The sequence below is a fragment of the Aphidius gifuensis genome, linkage group LG6 (genome assembly GCF_014905175.1).
Source record: "Aphidius gifuensis isolate YNYX2018 linkage group LG6, ASM1490517v1, whole genome shotgun sequence".
Lineage (NCBI taxonomy): Eukaryota > Metazoa > Arthropoda > Insecta > Hymenoptera > Braconidae > Aphidius > Aphidius gifuensis.
The window spans coordinates 5545494-5567579 of record NC_057793.1 but is presented as its reverse complement, the minus strand read 5'-3'; the positions used below and the strand labels follow the sequence as shown (position 1 = coordinate 5567579).

Sequence of the window (22086 nt, the reverse complement as noted above, 5' to 3'; positions counted from 1 at the left end):
CTTAAATGACAAAAAATGATGAAAAATATATTTTATATGATAACAATTAAATATAAAATTAAAATTATTATTCATTTTTTATTGGAGAACAAACGGGTAAGTAAATATTTCTTATCATTTTCCTCTTGATATTTTTTATTTTAAATCAACCCCTTTTGTAAATCCATAACCGACATATCATACATGATTGTACTCTCGGGAGAACGAGCTCTTGATAGCCAAAAAATAATAAAAAGAAAAAGGGGATATGAAATAAGAAAGAAAAATAAAAACAAAAGAGTTACAAGTTATAGGAAAAGAAGAAAATAAAAATATTCCCATGTGTGTAATATGAGTCAGCTCTCCAGGGCAAATCATAAGAGCGACCTTTTCATCGGAAATTTTTCATTCTCGTTGAAAATCATGCTTCATATATACCACATTCATATTTATTTTTTTTTTTCTCCACTCATAATACATATTTTGTTATCTTAAAAATAAAAAAAAAAAAAAAAAGGTCAGGAAGAATATATTAATGACTCGCGTGAAGCAAAATCTTCAACCGTATAATGTACGTGACACTTTTCTCAGTTGAGAATAAAAATATAAAAAAAATTCATACGATATACATACAGCGATGTTAAAAGAAATTTTTAAAATATCAAATAAACGGACTGTTTATAAAGATCTCAGTCGACAATATTATAAATAATTGCAAAAAAAAAAAAATAAATAAATAAAAATTACATAGATATATTTTTTTCCCCATCACGAACACAATAATCATCTCAATTTTTATGTTTCTATTTATAATATATATTTCATTCAAAAAAATATAAATAAAATAAACAACAACAACGAGCATGGTTGCAACAATGAATACCATTTATCTGGGCAATCATTTTATTTATAAGGAGCACTCTAATCACGATAATCATAACAATAATAATAAAAAGTAAAATAAAAAAAAAAAAAGTTTCAAGTTGATGGTATGAGTGAGAGTGTCGGTCTCGAGTCGTGCGTCTCGCCTCATTATCTCTGGCATCTTTTCAATCGTCGCTACCACAACGACGATATCGTTACAGAAGTCGGGCCGCGACAGCTATTGTTTCCCTAGGCACGTATTCAACAACGCTACCATCACAACGATGATTCGAGAATGGAAAATGCCAGTGAAAACTTAAAGCATTCTCTTTCTATTTCATCATCACATTCATACTCTACCCCTTTCTATTTTATATACCTTACTCTGCCAACCGACTGAATCCTCTTCATCCAGTTTCTCGCATTGAACGACAAATGCAAACTCAACACTCACCCACCCATCCACCCATACACATATATAAATTTAATGACAAATAGAGAGTCATACAAATGGACACACAGTCAGTTACACACATTCATATTGAAAAATAAGGTCAACCATACATTATGTGCGGTGTTCTGGTTTCATGTATATATGTGCAAAAAAAAAAAAATAAAAAAAAAAAACAATATTAAATCGCGTTTATATATTGAATTTTTAATGAACTAACTTTATATTATTTTTGCAAAATCGATAATATAATATTATCAAATTAGCAGCCATTTCACGAAACAAAAAAAAATAATTTAAAATATTTATTCTTTTTCATGTTTAATTAATAATTTCATGTATAATTAAATTAATTCTAAACAAATTACAATGATATTTACAAATGTTGAAAATAAACTCAACCATATAACAATGTGAACAATTGAGATAAAGAGTTTTCATAATAAACGAGTAAATTTAAAACTTTGTAATCGACTAATCAAATTATCCATAGTTTGAAAAACTCATTATCAGTTTGTATAGATTAAATGTTTGATTATTCTTCCTTCATTAAAACTGGTACAATTTTGCAAAACGTAATTTGTATATATAAATAAATACTTTTTTAAATCATATTAATTAATCAAGGAGTTTTATTTTTGTTTATTATAAAATAATTAAATAAAAAAAATAATAATATTTCTTGAGAAATTAATATAAATGTAAAGACTGATTAAATTAAAAAATATTGACAGAATTTATGTTGATTTAGTTTCGATATGCAAGGTTAAAGTGAATGAAGAGAAGATGGTAAATGGAATGATCAAGCGACTTGAATGTCCAGGGGTTTTGGCTCAGGTTAGCCCTTTGCGTGTCAGCTCATCGTTAATTCTCTTTGAAAACAGTGTGTGAATTAGCAGGTGGTTGAATACGGGGATAGAATGGACAAGGGATGTTGAAAGGTGGTGAAAGAGGAGGAAGAGATGAAGCCAGGGAAGCTTGTTGAATAATTACCGATCAAGCGGAAGAGACTAGGCCCGGTGTTAATCGAACAATTAGCCATTACGTCAAGCGTTCACTAGCTAGAGCTTTCTGTTGATAACTTGAAACTCACAATATAACGTCAACTCTCATCATCAGCCTTTCAACAGTGACAAAAATAAACTACGAGTAAAAAAAAAAAAAAAAAAAAAATTCTCCAACCGAGGGAATCAATTGTCAATGGTTCAGCTTACCCCGAGCAAAAAACGAATATATTTTTACATGACTTGTGCGTCGAAAATAAAATTTAAAAAAAATGCTATTCATAGAAAATTTCCAATTTATCTCAACATTAAAATTTTCTTTTTTTTTCTAAGCTTAAATATAAATTTGTAATTTATTCAATTTAAAAATTTCATTTAATACCAGAGAAAATTAAACTAAATGGTAATTATTTTAACAATTTTTTTTCTGTTGAAAAAAATCAACAGAAATTTTAATCCAACAATTATACCAGGTAAAACCTTGGTTTAATATTGAAAATAGAATTTTAAACTGCACTACAATATACCTAATTTTGTTATGTTTTAATTTCTTTTAATTTTCAATTTTAAATCCACAATATCATTAAAAGTTAAAAATAGAATAATTAAATTAACAAAAAGCATATAGTAATAAAATTATTATATTTTTAGTGTAAAAAATAGTTGGTAGTATAAAATGTTACTATAATTATCTGTAAATTTGAATTAATTATCTCTAATTTCAATCACTTTAATACATTGCATGCTTGAAATGAGAAAAATAAAGAAAAACTTATTTCTATTAAAATCAATGTAGACAATTTGGTATCACGCGAGTTGAATTTGAATGTTCTTCATTGCAATTCGAATATAGCAAAAAGAGAAGAGTATAATATAAAACGATTATATTACACACATCGATAATTCAGAGGGGGCTCTTAATTCAAGGCTCATTGGCTATTGAGTGCCATTACTTGGATTACTTTCCGACATTTTCGAGCACCTGAACATTCAAGTGGTCTTTCGTTTTCTCACTCACTTCACGACCCCGTATAAACTATAGAGGATACTCTTTTTAATACCAGCATTTGGCAATTTGCCCCGGTATATATAATTGTACCAAAAAAAAAACGAAAAAAAAAATATAATATTGATGCTCACAACTTTATTCATATAATTACAAACTCAAGAATAGTTTACACATCAGTTACTAAAAAAAATTTTTGTAAAGTCAAAACGTTGTTGTTGTTGTTCACTTAATTTTAGCTTTAGATAATTTTTTTTTTTCATTTTTCGCAACGTTAACGCGTTATTTTCTCTTGGAAAAAGAGTTTCCGCTTTGATTTCAATCTAATTAGCTCTTGCAATATAACCCCGCTTTGAGTTTAACAACTTTGTGGTTTTTTTATTTTATATAAACATAAAAAAAAAGTATATAAAACCAAAAGAGAGAAAAAAATAAAAATAAACCAATGAATTTATTCTACTTCAGGAATTTTTAATCTACAAATACATATGTATTTTTTTTTCTCTTTTTTTCTTTGGATTGATCAATTTTGTATTGTAAAGAAAAACCAAAATGTAAATAAATTTGTTGGTATTGAATATGTACAACGAGATACTGAACACAGACAGAATCAATAAAACCAAGACAAAAATATAAATGTTTAGTTGAAATGTTAAGAACAAATAGTTATTACGACAAAAGTCGTAGTTGGTAACCTCGAATGGCAGCGTGAAGCGGAACACGACACGGGAAGTACTTCCCTCTTTAACGAGGTTCGTTTGCCTTCTTTATCATCAATATATGTGTCTATGTGTAGTAAATTGCACAAAATACACATACACACATCAAGTTTTCGAAAAAAAAAAAAAAAACAAGATACTTGAAGAATCAGCTGTGCAACAAAATAATCTTATCGAAAAGATTACGGAAAAATCACACAATTCAAGCAGCTACTACTCTTTTCAAATTTTCATTATAAATAAAATATAAATATTTGTTTTACTCAAGTAATATTTTGATATAATAAATCCAATTATCCAAAATTTACTTTGAAAACTTAAAAATTAAAAAATGGAAAATCTATAAAAAAAAAAAAAGCTATTATTTTTTTTTTTATTGTTTTTATTCAACAGAAAAAAAAACTTGAATTTAATTGCAAGTCACGTTCATTAAAGTTTATGGAAAACAGTATATATACGTGTGCCACGACTTTTATTTTCTTTTAATTTAATTATTTCATGAATTTTTGAAGTTTAAATTACAAACTTTTTTTTTTTAATTTTTCATTCATCCAGAAGTAATTATAACGACCGTGGAATAATGATCTTTAAATTAAAATTACATTTAATTTTGCATAAAGGCAATAGTAACTATTGAAATTGTCTTGTAAATTTAAACATTATTTTTCGTTTGAATGAACTCAATGATAATTAAATTTTTACTGAATAGTTTTGAAAAAAATAAATAAATAAACAATTATTTCTAATTTTTATTTATTCAAACAAACGACATTTTAATAAATGGATTTGATTAAAAAAATATTGACACTATACATCTAAATTATTAAATAAAAATTAAAAAAAATATAAAATGATGAAAGCTCTAGCCTTGACAGGCAAGGGGTAAAAAAGAAAAAGAGGAAAAATGTATTTTCATGATAACCCCGGGTGTTCTGATGTTGTTATATTGCAACCCCGCAGTGATGCCATCTAACATGGACTATAGTGATAAAGGGAGGTGCCTGTCTAATTAAAATCTCGTGTTTTAATGCCCAGGTACTTTTATGTTTTTACTAACAAAAAAAGATATAATAATAATAATAAAAGAATGATAAAAATGAAAAAAAAAAAATTTATAAAATAATAAAATATAGATGTTATTATTTTTGATATCTTTACTTTGAAAACAAAACAACTTTTTCTTTAAAAAAAATAAAATAATAATAAATTTACTATATTAATTATTTTTCATTTAATTTACTCTTTATTCAAGTTGTAATAAAGTAGCACATTATTTATCAGAGAAAAATGTATTTTCATCAGAAAATTGTTTAGCAACAGGTAGAAGGGGGAAGAAGAGGGGTAAAACAAGTGAAAAAAAAAAGAATAATAGACAAACTATTTCATATTTTTAGAGCTATAAATTCTTATAAAGTTTACAAAATAATTTATCACAATATATTGGTTGAAATTTAGAATGAAGGTTCATGGGTGAATTGAATTGTAATGTCGATAATATCATGTTGTTTGAATATCATATTCCATCCATATCAATATAAAATACTATTTTGTTTTTTCTGTATACACCGAATTGTATAATATTTTTCTATTATTCATGGTAGAAAAAGAAAATTAAATTTTTGCTGCAGTGAAATTTAGTATTGTTTATGTGTATCAAAAAAATAAATAAATAAACAATTGTTGTATAAACATTAAAATGAAATTGCAACAACAAAATTATGGCAAACTATAAATAATTTTATATAAATTAATAGAAACATTATGAATTAAAATGAAAAATAATGAAAACATTTGTAAAAAAAAAATTACAACATGGATATTAAAAAAAAAACTTTTTACTTGGAAAATTATTATTTATATATAAAAGAAAAAGGTGTGAATTACAAATAAATTATGAAATTTTTTGTCTATATTCTTACTGATGGATGCAATTCGTCAAGGGTGATTGGCTATATTTGTATAATGAAATTATTTTGAACAGAGGGTTCTACACCTCATGAAGAAAACATTGCTCATCTGTAGATTGAGAAACTTCAATTTCATTTTGTAAATTTATAATGTGACTTTAGGATGAAGGTATATGCAGTATAAATTGTATATAAATATATATAGTTGTGATACAGTGAAGAAGAAGAAGAAGTTTGGAAGTCCCAATAGACGTAACGCTTGCAGATATAAACAGGGGAAAAACGAGAGATGTTACTGGTTGGAAAATGACAAAGACAGAGTTTTACTGTGAAGTAACACTATAGATGGAAATTCTCGTGGGTGCAATCAGTTATTTAGGATTTCGAGACTTGCGTCGACACCTTCGACACTCTCTGGCGCCCGCAACGCTCGATAAATTTACGCCATAATAAAAAAAACCTCAAAAAGAGAAAGAAAATAAGGAGGTAAAATTGTAGGATGGATACTTTAGTGCCTACCAAGACAACAACTTGTGTCTCGGCTTCACGACGCCCGAAGAAGAAAATTATTCCCAACAAAAGTACAAAGAAACAAATAAACCAAGTAATGATTTTTTTGTTTTTTTTTTCTTTTAAATTAAACTATATGTAAAAAACTATAAAGAAAAAAAATTTGTAAAACACATTATTGTGAAAAAAAAAAAAAAGAAGAATATATATTTAAAAAGAAAAAAAAAATCATTTAAATAAAAGAATAAATTTTCCTGTCGTATTTTGAGTTGTATTAAAATATTTAAAAGAAAAAAATTGTCAATGAGGCAGCTGTACAACTTTGTCAGCACTTAATACTCCGATGGATAACTAAAAATAGCAACGTCGACATATTACAACCAGCGAAAGACAAGAAATATTATATATAAAAATGAAACACTATATACTAGTAGTGTTAATGACAGTCATCTTCGTCATTTTTAACATTTAAAACTATATAACATAATGCCACTCGTGTTCAAGTCTATCTCACATTTGAATGATGTTGACAGAATAATTTTAATTTTAATTTTTTACTTACACAAATGAGTTATAGCACGTTCAAGGTTCCACTGACAAATTCAAAACATCTACCTGTAACAATAAATTAAATTTTTATTTATTAATTTTCTATTAACCAATAATATAATTTTAATTTACAAAAAAAAAAAAAAAAACATCATTAAATATATAAATGTAATATTTGAAATATTTAAATTTAAAATATTTTTTAGTATATTATATAAAAATTTTCGTAATATATTTTTAATGCAAGTATGTATGGTATTAAACTTTACAAATAAAATAGAGTCATTCAAATATGTAAAAAAAAAAAAAATTTCTTTTCAACAGATGCCACTGTGAAATGAAGGTATATATTTTGCTTATCCTATAAAACCTCTGTACAATTTTTTACTCATCAAAAGTACTATTGCACTACACATGGCAATATATAGTATAAAAATTTACCACAAAAAAAATATCATTTTACCTATGAAAAAGGAGGAAAAAAAAAAAAAAGAATAATCACCTGACAAAAAATTTTTTTTATTCAATCTCAAGTATATTACAAGAAACTCGAGAAAATAATGAAAAATACTATATAGAAGTTGAAAAAGGAGATAAAAAAAGAAAAAAAAATAATTAATTGAAGATGTGGAAATCAGCAATTTGAGATCCACTGGGATAGCAAATGAAGTTTGGATGAAAAGAAGAAAAGCAGAGAAAGAGAGAGGGAGGACTCTTGGGAGTGACTGTACGTGGCAGCCACATACCGAGCCGCGATTTGAATTACAATCGGCGCATCCCGGTGTCCCGTCCGGTGAGTTTGCGTCTCGTTGAACATTCGCCATTCTCAGGTAACTTTACACTGTATTTTCAACATTGAAGAAACTATATGCCGTTTTTTATTTTTATTTTCATTTTTGAATATTTCTTTTTGCCCTGAAAATAAACCTATTGTACGACAAAACTACCATGACAATAGAACCTAGCTATTGTACAGATTTATGCTAAATTGAAAATAAAATAAAATAATAATAAATTTCAATTGGTTCACACTGCTATAGCTAATGTAAATTATAATATTTTCAAATTTTTATACAATAAAAACAAATGAAAAATATTTAATTATAATCAGTATGTGAAAAAATTAAATATCAATTTTAATTATAAAATGAAAGTTGTTGTTGTTGTTTTAAGGTGGTTAAGAATTAAAATAAAAATATATTCAATTAACCCTGACCTTACATTATCGTGTCAGTAGCTGTTACAAATGCATACAAAAGTTTTTCTTTAAAACTCGTGGTCGTGTCTTGTGACTAGACAAACAGTCGTCATCATTCACCATTATTTTTTTGCGACAACAATCACCATAACTTTTTCTATATACCAAATATATAGACGGTAAAATAGCGTCATTTGTCGTTTTTCCATTTTATTATTTGTTTTATTTTTTTTGTTCCTTTGTTCACGCTACAACTGCCACCACTTGTGGAAGTGCTGTAAAAAAGTAAACTAAAAAAAAGCTTGCGCTTCACACATGTCCCACTTCAACATGATATACGTATGTAGGTACAAGCCCGAACAAAAATCTCATACAAATTTCAATCAAAGTACCATTTTTTTTTTATTTCATTTTTAAAGAAAATAAAATGAAATTTAAAAGAGTAAAATTTGTGTAAATTCATCCACATATATATGATTGGCTTTTTTTTTGTCTTTTACAACTCAAATAAATTTGAATTCGAAAAGAAATAAAATTTTATATGAGCAATGATAATCAAGGTAAATTAATGTAACTTTATGACTGACAAATCGATGAATTAATCACAAACGACATGAGTGCATTTACGAACCACAGTAATTTCACTTGAAAACGTGATGAAACTATGAAATTGACTGGCATAAGTATAGCATCAGTTGACCTCGTCAGCGGGGGGATGATATATAATTGTCAATTGACAAGCGACGTTGCCGCGTTAACTGGTCTTCTCAACTTCACGACAAATCCATTTGGTTTAATATATATTTGTATACACATTAAACCAACTGACCAACCAACCGACTACCCACCCTTTTATTTGAGAATAATTAATATAATTAATGTTACATCATCACTAATCCTTTTAGAAACCAACAAAAAAATAAATAAAACATTTAATCCTCATCAGATTCAATAATAATAACGACAAAAAATTAGTAATGTTTGTGGGCAAACAATATATAATTAATACGGTTGTTTTGTTACAAAAACAAAAATAAGATGAGTCATTGCTCAATAAAGTTTAACAAATATTTTACATCATCTTATTTTTTATACACAAAAATATATGACATATATATGTCATGAGTTTATTTTATTATTATTTTTTTTGGAATCTGTATGAGCAATAAAAAAATTTCTATAAACATTATGAAAAATAGCAAATGAGTAGTATACAGAATCAATATACATTGGTAGTAAAAAAAAAGATAATAAATATAAAATAAATAAAAAAAAACGAAAGGCAACGATGTAGCCCCAGGGAGTGATTTACCTTGGACTCATCGAATTCCCAATGGATGAAATACAGAGGCAAATATAATGCCAGTTGTATAGAATAAGAAATTCGTTGAAGAGCAAATCGCATTGAGAACGCAAGTACCCAGTGGAGCAATTTTTAGTGTTATCCAGAATCAAGTGATTGACGTACTTTGCCTCGATAATAAACTACCAAAATGAGTAAAAATTTTGGTAGTAAAAAATAAATCAAATACAAGAAAAGAAATGAAAAACTAAAAATGTATATATATGAAAATAAATAATAAATAAATTTGTTATGTATTAAATTTAATATTATTAATAACAAATAAATAATAAATCATAATAACAAATAGATTATTAAGTATTGCATGCATAGGATAATATATTTTATTATTACATCCATGAGCTGTGATTATTAATTCATTGAATGATGTTGCTTCCGGTGATAGTCAAACTCTAGTTGAAGCGGATGTTTATTATACAGCTTAGAATAATTATACACAGTATATATAGAGTTTTTAGAAAAAAATGAAATTATATTTCAATAATTTGTCACTATTCATTGCAACAAATAATTCGACAATCCAACAAATTATTTTAAACAAAAATGATTCATCAAATGATTGTTGAAATGAAGATATTTTCGTATTGAATCATGGGATTAAACATCAACAATTTCAAATAATTATCTGACTCTGTATATTCTGTAATGATAATAATAACAATCTAAAGAGTAATGAATAATTTGATCAATTGATGAATAATTGATTATATTGAAATACGCTGGTGGATTTTAATAGAATATAAAAATTCTCTGATAGATGATTGCATGGTAATGATCAATGCCGGTGATTGTTTTTTAAATAAAAAAAAAAAATTACACACAGAAGAGTGATAATTTTTTTAATGATTTGTCAACAATAAAAATGCAAAATTAATTTTTAAAATAACTGCAAATTTTAAAAAACGCATGCGCGACAAGTTCTCCTTCTTTAATTCACATGTCACTGGACGCGTCAAGGTCTACCAGACAAGAACAGAAAAAGTCAGATTGTATTGGCCTTGGATCACACGGAAAAAGTTAGAAATACTTGATCGGTCATGGTCTTGAGAACCATTTTATAACATACTTAATGATTTTTTATTTTACCATATGATTTATTAATTATTTTCCTTATTTTATTTATTTTTTTTTTCGTCAGTTATAAATTTATTTGAAAAAAATAAAAAAATAAAAAATATATGTGTGTCAAGAATTTAAATGATATTAAATTTTATTTTTTTATTTTAGGCACTATTGTCGAGTAATAGCAAGCAGCAGCCATTGGCGACCCGCATCCTCTCGTTTTTTATTATTATTTTTATTTATGTTATTATTATTTTATATGTTTCGTTAAAATCTCCCTGCCATTTCTATCAGACTACTCGTTTCTCTCTGCCTTTCTTCTCATCTCGACAATCATCTGCAGTTTCTTTGTTCCCTAACGCATGCGCGATCATCATTATTATCATCATCATCATCATCATCATCCAAAAACACATTCTTCTTATGGAACAACACTGGGTTTATAATGACATTGAAAAAATATACTAGAGTATATTAAAAAAAAATTAATAAATAAATATAATTACTCCAAATTAATATCAAGCAAATATAAATAAATAAAATAATAAAAAACTTGAATCATATATTTTTCAACTCAATATAATTATTTTTTTTTTCTTTCCTTTGACGACAAGCAAAATAGAATTTTTCAACGATTCAAAATGGCATGAGCAGTCGTCGTAACATTATATCCAGAAATAAAACAGTTGGAATATCACAGGGGACATAAACAAAAATTAAAATTAACTTTGAATGAAAAATAAAAAATAAAAATACAAACAAGTAAATTAAAAAAATATTTGAAAGTAACACAAAAAGGATGAAATAAATAATGGAATAAATTTCAAAAAAAAAAAAAAGGAAAGTTGCTTCACATCCATCAGCGTAATTATATTATTATTGACCAGTGTGAGCATAACGTACAAGTAAATTACTCAGTATTATGTGTCGCATGTCACGCAAGCACCCATCTTACTCAAATAATTATTGTAATATTAAAAAAAAATAAAATGATTAAATACGAAAAATAATAATAAAATAAGTTGATATAAAAATATATTATACTGTTTTTGTTTTGAGATCATTGATTTGTAGATTTCAGAGGTTTACTATTTTATTTTTTTACTGTATAATATTTCATTCTTGGGAATATATATATCAAGTTTATTTTACTTTTGCCTCGTTTCCGGTGGACGCCATACACACAGGCATTTTTATGACAGCATTACTATAACCGAGACACGAAAAAGAAAATTTTTTTTTCAAATCTCAAGACGCATGATTTTGACACAAGTACATGTGTGTGTCTGCAGTGCACAAAGATAAAAAAAATAAAAAAAATCAAGCACTGATTGTAAAAACTTATGCAAAAAACAAAAAAAAATATAGAATAGAATTTTTCATCTTATGGTATTGACAAATCTTTGAGTTTTAATGTCATATCAATGAGAACACTTGGAGACAGCTGGGTAAAGCACCTGCTGAGACCGGTGGTAGACATCAAGACAATTTCAACCTCTGTATTTCAGACACAAAAGATTTTTTTTCTTTTTACTCCATATTATCAAACGTATTTTTACACGGTAACGGTTTTTTTTTTTTTTTTTTTGCTTATATTGCTAGGTACAATAAATCAATGAAATTATTGAAATTTTTTGAGGTAATAATTAGCGAAATTTATCAAACAAATAAGTCTACATTGTAACCGACCACATGAAAAAAAAATCAATCGAAAATTTCTATTTTTAAACGTAAAATTAAATTATCGATAAGTAATTTTTTTTTTTTTTTGCTAACATTGTTTTTGAAATGTGCTACTCAATTTATCAAAGAAGAGACTCTTTTGTGAAAAAATACCTGCTAAATTCCAAACTTATGGTTTTACTTAATTTTTTTTTTTTTCCATATGCTTTCTATTCATTTTTTTATAATAGGTATTGTGTTAAAAGTAACACGGTAGGGGCTCATTAAATATTAAAATTTCAAAATATTTCTGAAAAAACTTTATAATCTGAGGATTATTATTTTTTTTTTTTTTAATTTTTATTTGTTCCAATTGTCATTTGGAATTATGATGATGATGATGATGTTATTCAAACTTTTAAATAATGCATAAATAAAACTATTGTTTAATTTACAATAATCTAAATGGTGTACTGAATAATAAAAAATAAAAAATAAATATAACTGCGCATAATGTGTATTCGTGAACGTCCCCAAGCGTACCTGGTCATGCCAAGGAATTTTAGCATATCAAGGGGGCCTTTGGAACCACAGAGTATACCGAAAAAAAAAAAAAATAATTCAAATATGAAAATAAAAAATATATATGCTAAGCAAACTCGACCAAGCAGCATCAGCAGCTTCTGAAACAAGTTTTACTTCCCAAGGTTTTAAAGCAGAATCAACTCTTGGGAATTGATTTTTTTTTTTAATTTTATTTTCATTATTTTTCTATAAAATTTTAAATTTATAAAAATATACATTTGTTTTATCAAACTGATATTTTTCTTATTTTTTTCAATTGAGTCATTATAATATTTAAAACAAAGTTATGAGTAAAAAATATAAATATATGAGAATATAATTGAAAATCTAATGAAACAATGGTTACATGGAGAAAGTGCGAATTGTAGAAATCGCTTAACCTTGAGAATGCGCAACTAGTGACTACACGTGGTCGACAGGCACTTTCGCTGGATATGGTGAGCGGGATGGCCGGATAAAAAAGTGAGAGCAAAACTGTCGGGAACGACGATAGAATGAACAAACGTCAGGAAGATAAGAAAAAAAAAAGAAAAAAAATGAGGGTAAAAATATAAACGCATACGGGAAAAAAAGATAAAATTGATCCAAGTTAAAAAAAAACTAACGTTAAAAATACGTTAAAAATTATTTTTTTTTTTTTGCCAAGATGAAACATAACAAGGAACGTAACAGATAAAAATATTCTCAAAGGTCTGTTATGTGGTGGGAGAAAAAGCAGGTACCTTGCAAGAAACTACTCCAGACGGTTGGCGAAGGCTATTCAAACACACAACCTGCTGACCACCTTGTTTTATTATTTTTATTTTTCATCTTTCACTAATACTTTAGCTCATCCTTTCATTTTGATTCTTCCAACGATGATGATTTCTACCAAATGCAAAAAAAAAATACGCCAAACAAACCACTTCTAAAAACATCGAGTTATATCAAGAGAGTCTTTGAAGTATTTTTTTTTTTGTTTTTTGTGACAAACAAGCGTAAAAAAAGAACAAAAGCTAAGACTGATTGAAGGACTCATTAGACGAGGGTTAAAAGAAAAAAAAAATCTAAAGTTCAAGAATAAAAAAATCAAAAGTAGAATGATTACAAAATTTTTGGTTTGATGAACATGAAAACCACGTGGTGAAAGAGCAAAGGGGGCTGCTGTGTGTTAATTTACGGTGGAAAAAGGGACTGTACTGCCTATCCAAGCATCAGAAATGAAGAACAAAAGCGTAAAAAAAAACCTCGGGGGCTGAGGTACTCCAGACAAAGAAAGAATAAAAAAAAAAAAAATTTAATGCGAAGGGAGAGAGAGAGAGAGAAAGAGAGGTAAGAACCGGCTCGACGAGAATCGTAAGGCATGTCCTTGAATCATTGGAATATCTTTGGAGTAAAATTTCGTTGAGAACCTTAAATCGTACAAAAACCATAATACTATTTCTAAGAAAAGTGTTTTTCTCTATTATATTAAAGAACAAAAAAAGAGAAAAAGAAAATTCATTGTGAGGAAGGCAAGTGTATTAAGCTCAAACAGCTATGTAATTTTTATTTTAAACTAAAATGAAATTAAAACTTCCTAAAATGATTTTCATGTTTTAAAAAAAATATAATATTATAATTTGTTAATTAAATTTCATTATGATAATGCATTAACAAACATAATAAAACTAAAAATTATTATAATGAATTAATAAAATCTGAATTTAAAAAAATATCAATAAATTTAGAAAAGAAAAAATATAAAAAATCAAGGTTTTTTATATTTTGTTATATATTTTACGTGAATTTAATAAAAATATATATATTTTTTTAAAATAATATATTAATATATATATATATAAAAATGAGCACTGACACGCGCGCACGCGAGGTCGCCGGTTTCTTGAGACGAGTTTCGACTGGGAGTCAATGTATTGGAGTACTTCCCGCGTTCATTTTGTACATGTAGTGGTGGTTATGTTGTATAGCTTTGACTGTGCAAATTTACGCCGAGGCACACCTATTATATGTACATATGCATATACCACCTACACACATACAAAAGAGCAATGGCATTATGAGAGTTTTAGCTACTATTGAAAATGAACGACGAGACTCTTTGACTTTTCAACTTTTAAAAAATAAATAAATAAATAAAATGTAGTTTAAAAAAAAAAAAAAAAACATTATCAACAATGAATTGGAGTAAATTTTTTTTTTTTTTATTAAAAATCAACTAAACACATGCAAGCATTTAACGTATTTGTTGACACAGCTACTTTATAAATATTTGTATTAATTCACAACCTTGTCTTTCTTTTTTTTTTTTTTTTTTTCCACATGGCTGATAGTATTTTATTTATACTTTTTTTTCATTTTTTTATTTTGTAGTTCAACATACTTGTTGATAGTGTTTAACTGAAGAATAATATTTTTAAATTTTGTGCAAATATGAACGTTCTCAGTGCACTAATAAATGCGTTCATTTAGTGCATTAATATGCAAATAATTATTGGGTGAATAATAAATAATAAATAAATAAACAAATGACGCGTGTGATTCTAGTGCGCATGCAAGTCCAGGCACAATATCGTGTCAAATATATATGTATTCTAAAATGCCGGACATGCGCCCTTCAAAGCCGGCAAATATTGCGTGTTATTTTATATTTTTTTTTAATGTTAAAAACATGCTCATTTACTCATAAACGTAGACAATAATTTACGATGATAAAATTATTAAATAATATACGTACCAATAAGGTAAATGTTATTCCAAAAAATTATAGACACAATTGAAAACAGAAAAATTATTCTGCACACACAACACTTGATTTTCAACTCACAAAACAGAAAAAAAAAAAAAAAAAACGAGGAAAAAGCACGCTTCAATGATAATCACAGAATAATCCAATAAAAATTAATGGATAATTGAATTTAAAAAAAAAAAAAAAAAACAGTCAACGTTGTATTAAAATGAAATAAAAAATTGTTTAATTTGTTAATGGAGGATTAATAACACACGGTGTAATAATAACGAGAACGTTTTACTTTGGCGTCCGAGATTCGTCGTAGCGACGCTTCAACTGACTGAACACTACAGACGCAAGTTATACCAACTCACTCATCGACGAATAAAACACGAGGCAAGCTGCTTGGCAAGGAGCGGTGAGACGTAAGGGCGGGGGAATTGCACGGCGCGTCTGTCAACTTACAAAACCTCAACTGGCAAACGTTTTTTTTTTTTTTTATTTCTTTTTTATTTGAGGTTATGATGAATCCTTAGCAAGCAACAAGAGACAACTATTTTTATTATTAATATATCATTTTACACCATCGTAACTGATAATTGTCATACAGTTTATAAAAGAGTCAGGTAAAATATTTAACATAAATTAATTTAAAACAATTGTCAAATGAAAAATAATACAAATGATATTCCCAAGTTTAAAAAAAAAAAAAAATAAATGACTAATTTTTTATCTAGTAAAGTATTATTGTTTTTATTTATTTTTATGTGAATCAGCTGTATGTCATTAGATAATAAAAGCATGCGTAGTAATTGATAACGAATTTAAAAAAAAAAAATAAATAAAAGTGTATTTGTACGAGTAGATAGACGCCAAATAATATTTTTGCCACGAGTTTTCACAACACAAAGGATGGAAGGAGGAGGTTGGCATAAAATGAGGGGGCTGTATCTGAAAATTTCGTGTGTTAGTAGAGAGGGAGGCAGATTGAGAAAGAAAAAAATAATACATCAGCAGGAAAGGAAAAGAAGAGAGGACGATTATATTATTTTTTCCACGTAGTAGTGAAAAAAAAAAAAAAAAAAACAAGGATAGTCTTTCAAACTGCCAGTCCATGAAATAAAATAGGGGGAATGGATTAAATACAAGACACAATAGTGCTGAGAAAAGTGAAAAAGAGTGAAATAAAAAATGAGGGATAACCAGTGAAAATACCAGTAAACTTGCTCAAGACTTCGTGGATCCTCGGTTATCCTCGGATATAATATAGTATTTTCTTTATCACTCTAGTAAAATTGAGGTATACAAAAAAATTTTTATCTCTCTTGTAATAATTTATTTTGTTTGGCTGTGTCTATCCAGCGTGCTTACGATATTCACCGAAAATTTACGAAATCACACGACTATAAACCACGTGCTTGATGCACTTATTATTATTATTATTATTTAGGGGAAAAATAAAAATATGAAATTTTTGAGTAAGTGCTTACAATGTACGTTTCAAATAGAATTACGTGAGACATTGAAAAAATATATATAAAAGAGGGATAGATGGTAAAATGAAAGGCACATGGGTGAGACAAAATTACAAGACCTTGCCCAATGTGAGTTAGTATGAATGCATGTAGATGTACTACAGACTTTAACACAAGGCTTTGTTGTGTGCTCCTATAAAGGTGTCCCTTTGAAAAATAAATATAAAAAAAAAAATCATGAATAACCATGAGCCATAAAAAAAACTCTTGGTTTTATTGATATATATTTATTTTTATGTGGTAAAAAATAATTTGATCAAGCAAAACCATGTAAGGTATGGTAAACTGTTGGTAGTTTACCTTGGATGATAGAAATTGTTCTTAATAAAGCCATATTATTTTTATTCGTATTTTAGTTGATGAATTTTTAATTTTTTTAAAAAGATTGTTTGATTATTTTCATATTAAAAACCAAAAATAATTACGAGAAAAATACTATTCAACACTGATGATTGTTCCCAAGTTTTGTTGTTTTTTTTTTTTCAATTATTGATAGTCTGTATCATCATGAGACAATAGCAATGTCGTAGTTGATGAATTTTTGTTCATATTATTTACTGGTAAAATAAAAAAAAAAAAAGAATTAACCGTTGCTCTTGTTTGTTACAGTGAACTGAACTGACAAAATGAAAGTTTGAGAACGATGTGGTGCTAGCTGAGGAAGGCCCTGAAGCAACAGGAAAGTACAATACACTGGGGTTCTCGTGCGTGATATTGTGCTCAACGGTACATGATACAGAATATAAAGAAAGAAAAGTATAAAAAAAAAAAAAAAAAATGCGTGCAAACCAGCCAGGGTCGAGGGGCAACCACGTCAACGTCATGTTGGAGTACTTGAAGCTTCTCGGTAGATTTTTGTTTCATATATATAATTTTTTTTCAAGCTTTTATTTATTTTTATTTTTTATACTTTCTTTTCATTCTAGAGATCTTTTGTTTTCGAGTACCAGAGGGTAATGCAACGAGAGGATTATGGATTTGAAAAAAACCCAGGAGGCTCAATCAAAATCTGGTAATATCAGTTTGTCATTTTCTTTTTTTTTTTTAAATTGAAAGAACAAAAAAAAAAAAAAAAACAATTATTAAACTATATAATTATTAATTATTTTTTTGATTGCAGATTTATCATGAAAATTTAAATAATTAATTCAATGATTAAATATCAAGATCAAAGTGTAGCTTTTTTTTTTTTTTTTGAAATTGATATTTCGAGTGTCTATAGTCAACGAGATGGAAGTAGTGAATAATTTATTTTGTCTATTTTTTCCATTTGCATATGAATATATATATATTATTTTCTTCATGAGTTATTCATGCTTTTATTTATATATCAAATGTCACAATATTGCCACTATGTTCGATATTTGATTAATATATTTTCATTCAACTTACTGTGTACAATGTACACACATTCAGTACACTGTCATTGTAGCTTGTTTCTTGAGTACAAGACATCAAAATTGATACAAAGATAAGCATTGAAAAAAAAGGCAATGTACAGTGAGTGAATGAGCAAAATGGTTTGGTTGATATATATTTTGTTATACCACCAAGAGATGTTATCGGCAGGTGTCTACCGATATCTCAAGAGACTCTTGAAAGTCTCGAGCTTGCATTCTAAATCGATTTGTATATTGGAATGGTGGTTCTGGTCTATCTCTCTTGACTCTTGCATGCAACCACCAATGTGTGTTTACACACATAAAATGTAAACATCAAATGTTTAAGGATATCAAAAAATAAAAAAAATATCTTCTCCACGTTTCTTTTTTTTTATTTTTCATTGAATATGTATAAATATTCTAAAAATAATAATGACTAGTAAAGATCCATCATTTTTTGTTAGAAAACCGTCATAAAATATTGCTATAATCATTTGCATAAATCATTTTTTATATGTTAGTTTATTTAATGCATATGCATCAGGGTTAATTATCTAGTATATTACATATGCTTGTTTGTACTATGAAGCAATGTTAATTTTTATATATACTACTATAGTTGTTATTTTATATGTATGGTCATTATGCCACTACGACAAATCGATCGTGCTAGTTTTTAAAATGCAATTAATTTCTTTACGTATATGCAGTATAAAATAAAAAAAACTACAATTAATCAAATGTTAAAATGGTGCTGATAATCTGAGAAGATTAGAAACTAACTGCATGTATAATAATGCTTCAGCATATATTTATCAGAAAAAAAAAAATACAACTATAAAGAGTTTTGTTTTTAATTTGCATTGTTTTTTTGTTTTTCTAAAATTTTTAAATTTGTTTGTGGATGATTTGATAAACATGTTATAAATTAGCTTTTATCTGCATGAATTTACTAATGAATCATTGAATATTCTATCTAAAATTTAAACGATATTATAAAAAAAATAAGATGCGAAAAAAAAACAAAAAAGAGAAGATAATTCAGTCACTGTTTATAGAGATTAAATTAACATTTTTAATATCTGATCGTTGACTCTGCGTGGGATGATTTCCCAATTTTCAGTTGATCGAATTTTCCTTGTCCTGAAAATTTGCATTAAAACGTGTGTCTGGGTCATTGGACGACGGTTGGGTGCCCAACATAACAGGCATGTTCACGTCACATGAGATATAGGCGTCAAAAATATTGACGTTGAAGGCTTTTGTAAATTTTATATGCTAACTATTTTTCAATGCTCTACTTGTTCTCAATTTAATTAAATCTATTTCTAAATTTATGGTCTTTTCGTTTTTTTTTTTTTTTCATTTCTTTTTTTAAAACTTAAATTGGCATTTAAAGTTAAATATCCAAATATATTAGCAGTCTATTTAATTTATTATAAATAATTATTTTTAAATTTTAATAAGTAAATTTTGATATATATTTTTTTTTATTTTAATTAATTTTCAAACGACACTTAATTAATTGGTTATAAAATAATCAAATTGAGTATTAAATTAAAATTAATTTTCACATTTTCTTGTTTGAAAATTTAATAATAAAAAAATTGTTAATTTAATTTTCATACCATCATTTACGTGCATCATCAAATGAGCTTTCAAAGAAGATTCAAGATTCATCATAAACCTTTTTAAAATCTACTACAGGAAACTTCAGTTGATGAATCTTGCAAAGTGTACAATATTAATTCAACGATAGGATTTAATAAAGCTTCTATACAAAGTAGTCAACTTCAAGTATATTCATAAGGTATATATGTAAATATAGAAAAAATTGAATTGAATTTTTTAGCTAGAAAATTAAATTTTTAAATAATAATAATATAGAAAATATTATTTGGTTTGATACAAAAATAAGTTTAAGACTTGAATTGTGCCTGGAGGTCATTAATTAATGTGAAAAAAAAAAAAAATATATACGCCTCATCCATTTTAATTTCAACGCTTTCATAGAATCTCGTTGTTGCACGCGTTCAAGCTATATAACTATCCCTCGAGGTCTCAGTCAAGAGATGAACGTACGGTTAACGCTCGTGGATGCATGGAATTTTTCATTAAATCGTGGCTGCTGCAAGCTATTGCCAAGCTTCATCCAGTACTTCAATATTCGTTTATATATATAATAATAATAAACTAGTGTCAAAGGTAAGGGTTTCAAGGTGGAGTGCACACTTATTTCTTTTTAATAAATTAGGTAACTCAATAAACGTGTAAGCTTTTAATGGTTACGGACAAATTCAATTGAATTAAAGTAAATATTGAATGATAATATTAATCCAATATTTTTTTAATAATCACTCAACACAGTGAAGTAAATAAAAATAATTAAAATCATCTAGAAGACGAGATAAATTACACCAAACAACAATGAGACAATAAATAAATAATAATTATTGTTTCTTAATTTTTCATTGCCAAAATAAAAAGCATAAATTAAGTCGACTAATAAATGTTTAATATAGAGGAAAATTAGAATTTTTTAAAACGTTTTTAGCTTGATAAATAATAATAATGTGGTGTAGCAAAAAAATAACGGTGGTGTCAAAACGTATGGTGCTAATTCAATAGATGACTAACATCAATATCAATTATTTATAAACAAAAAAAAAAATTAATAATACATAAAATATATGTATACTCAGTTCAACGTCAAATCATAACAATTATTAGACGGTAAATTTATAAATGAAATTAAAAAATTAAATATAAAAAGAAAATTGTACATACATGAAAATAGCAGAGCAGAATGAAGATCAAAGGCTGTCAGCAACAGCAAAGGCTTTTAATAAATTTCTAAAAACAAATAAATAATATCATGTTAATAAATAAATATTTTTTAATCTATTTATTATTTAAAAAATTTCATAAAAATATTAATTTATCACTAATACAGATGTGTTAGTTAGGTTAACGTAACACATACACACACACACATAAACATCACACCAATGTGAAAACTCATTATCAAAATATCAATAATCAATTGCAATTTATCGAAAGTTTATGATAATATAATTTTGTAAATAAATTAGAAATAGGATTAGAATAAATATTGAAAGAATAATAGTACTTACAAGACGTGAAAATAGATTGAAGGACATTTAGGTTCTTAAGAGGCATTGTACGTTGGCGTTAATCTTGGCGTTTAGCCAAAACTCAAAAATACAATATGCAATTAATTGAATTATTATTATTTTTATTTCAATAATTAATCTTTTGGGTTTAATGAACTTGATGATTATATTTTTACAGCTTATTGTCACTTGAAAATTATACAAAAATACAATAATTTTTGGAATTATTTAAGACGTTTTTTGTTTATGTTTTTTTTTTATCTTACATTGAGCTTGTCAATTGCGAAGGGTAATGAGACACGGTGAGATGGCCACGCTATGTACACAATGTGGCAAAAAAAAGAATTAAAAAAAAAAAACAAATAGAGGTTACAAGTAAATAAACAAAAAATATTTTTTTTTAATATAAATAAATTAATAATAACAAAGTTTAATATCAAATTAAAATGTCAGTGTTGTTAGGTAA

The 22086-nt window shown here is 26.6% G+C and overlaps 1 protein-coding gene across 1 annotated transcript in view; it reads right to left on the bottom strand.

Moving 5' to 3' along the window:
- LOC122859008 (cuticle protein-like) overlaps positions 1 to 22086 on the bottom strand; it is a 58802-nt gene that overhangs the window by 5071 nt on the left and 31645 nt on the right. Inside the window, exon 4 of the mRNA XM_044162320.1 lies at positions 7003 to 7055. The gene's annotated coding sequence lies outside the window, so the exon portion shown is untranslated. The remainder of the gene's footprint in view (positions 1 to 7002; positions 7056 to 22086) is intronic.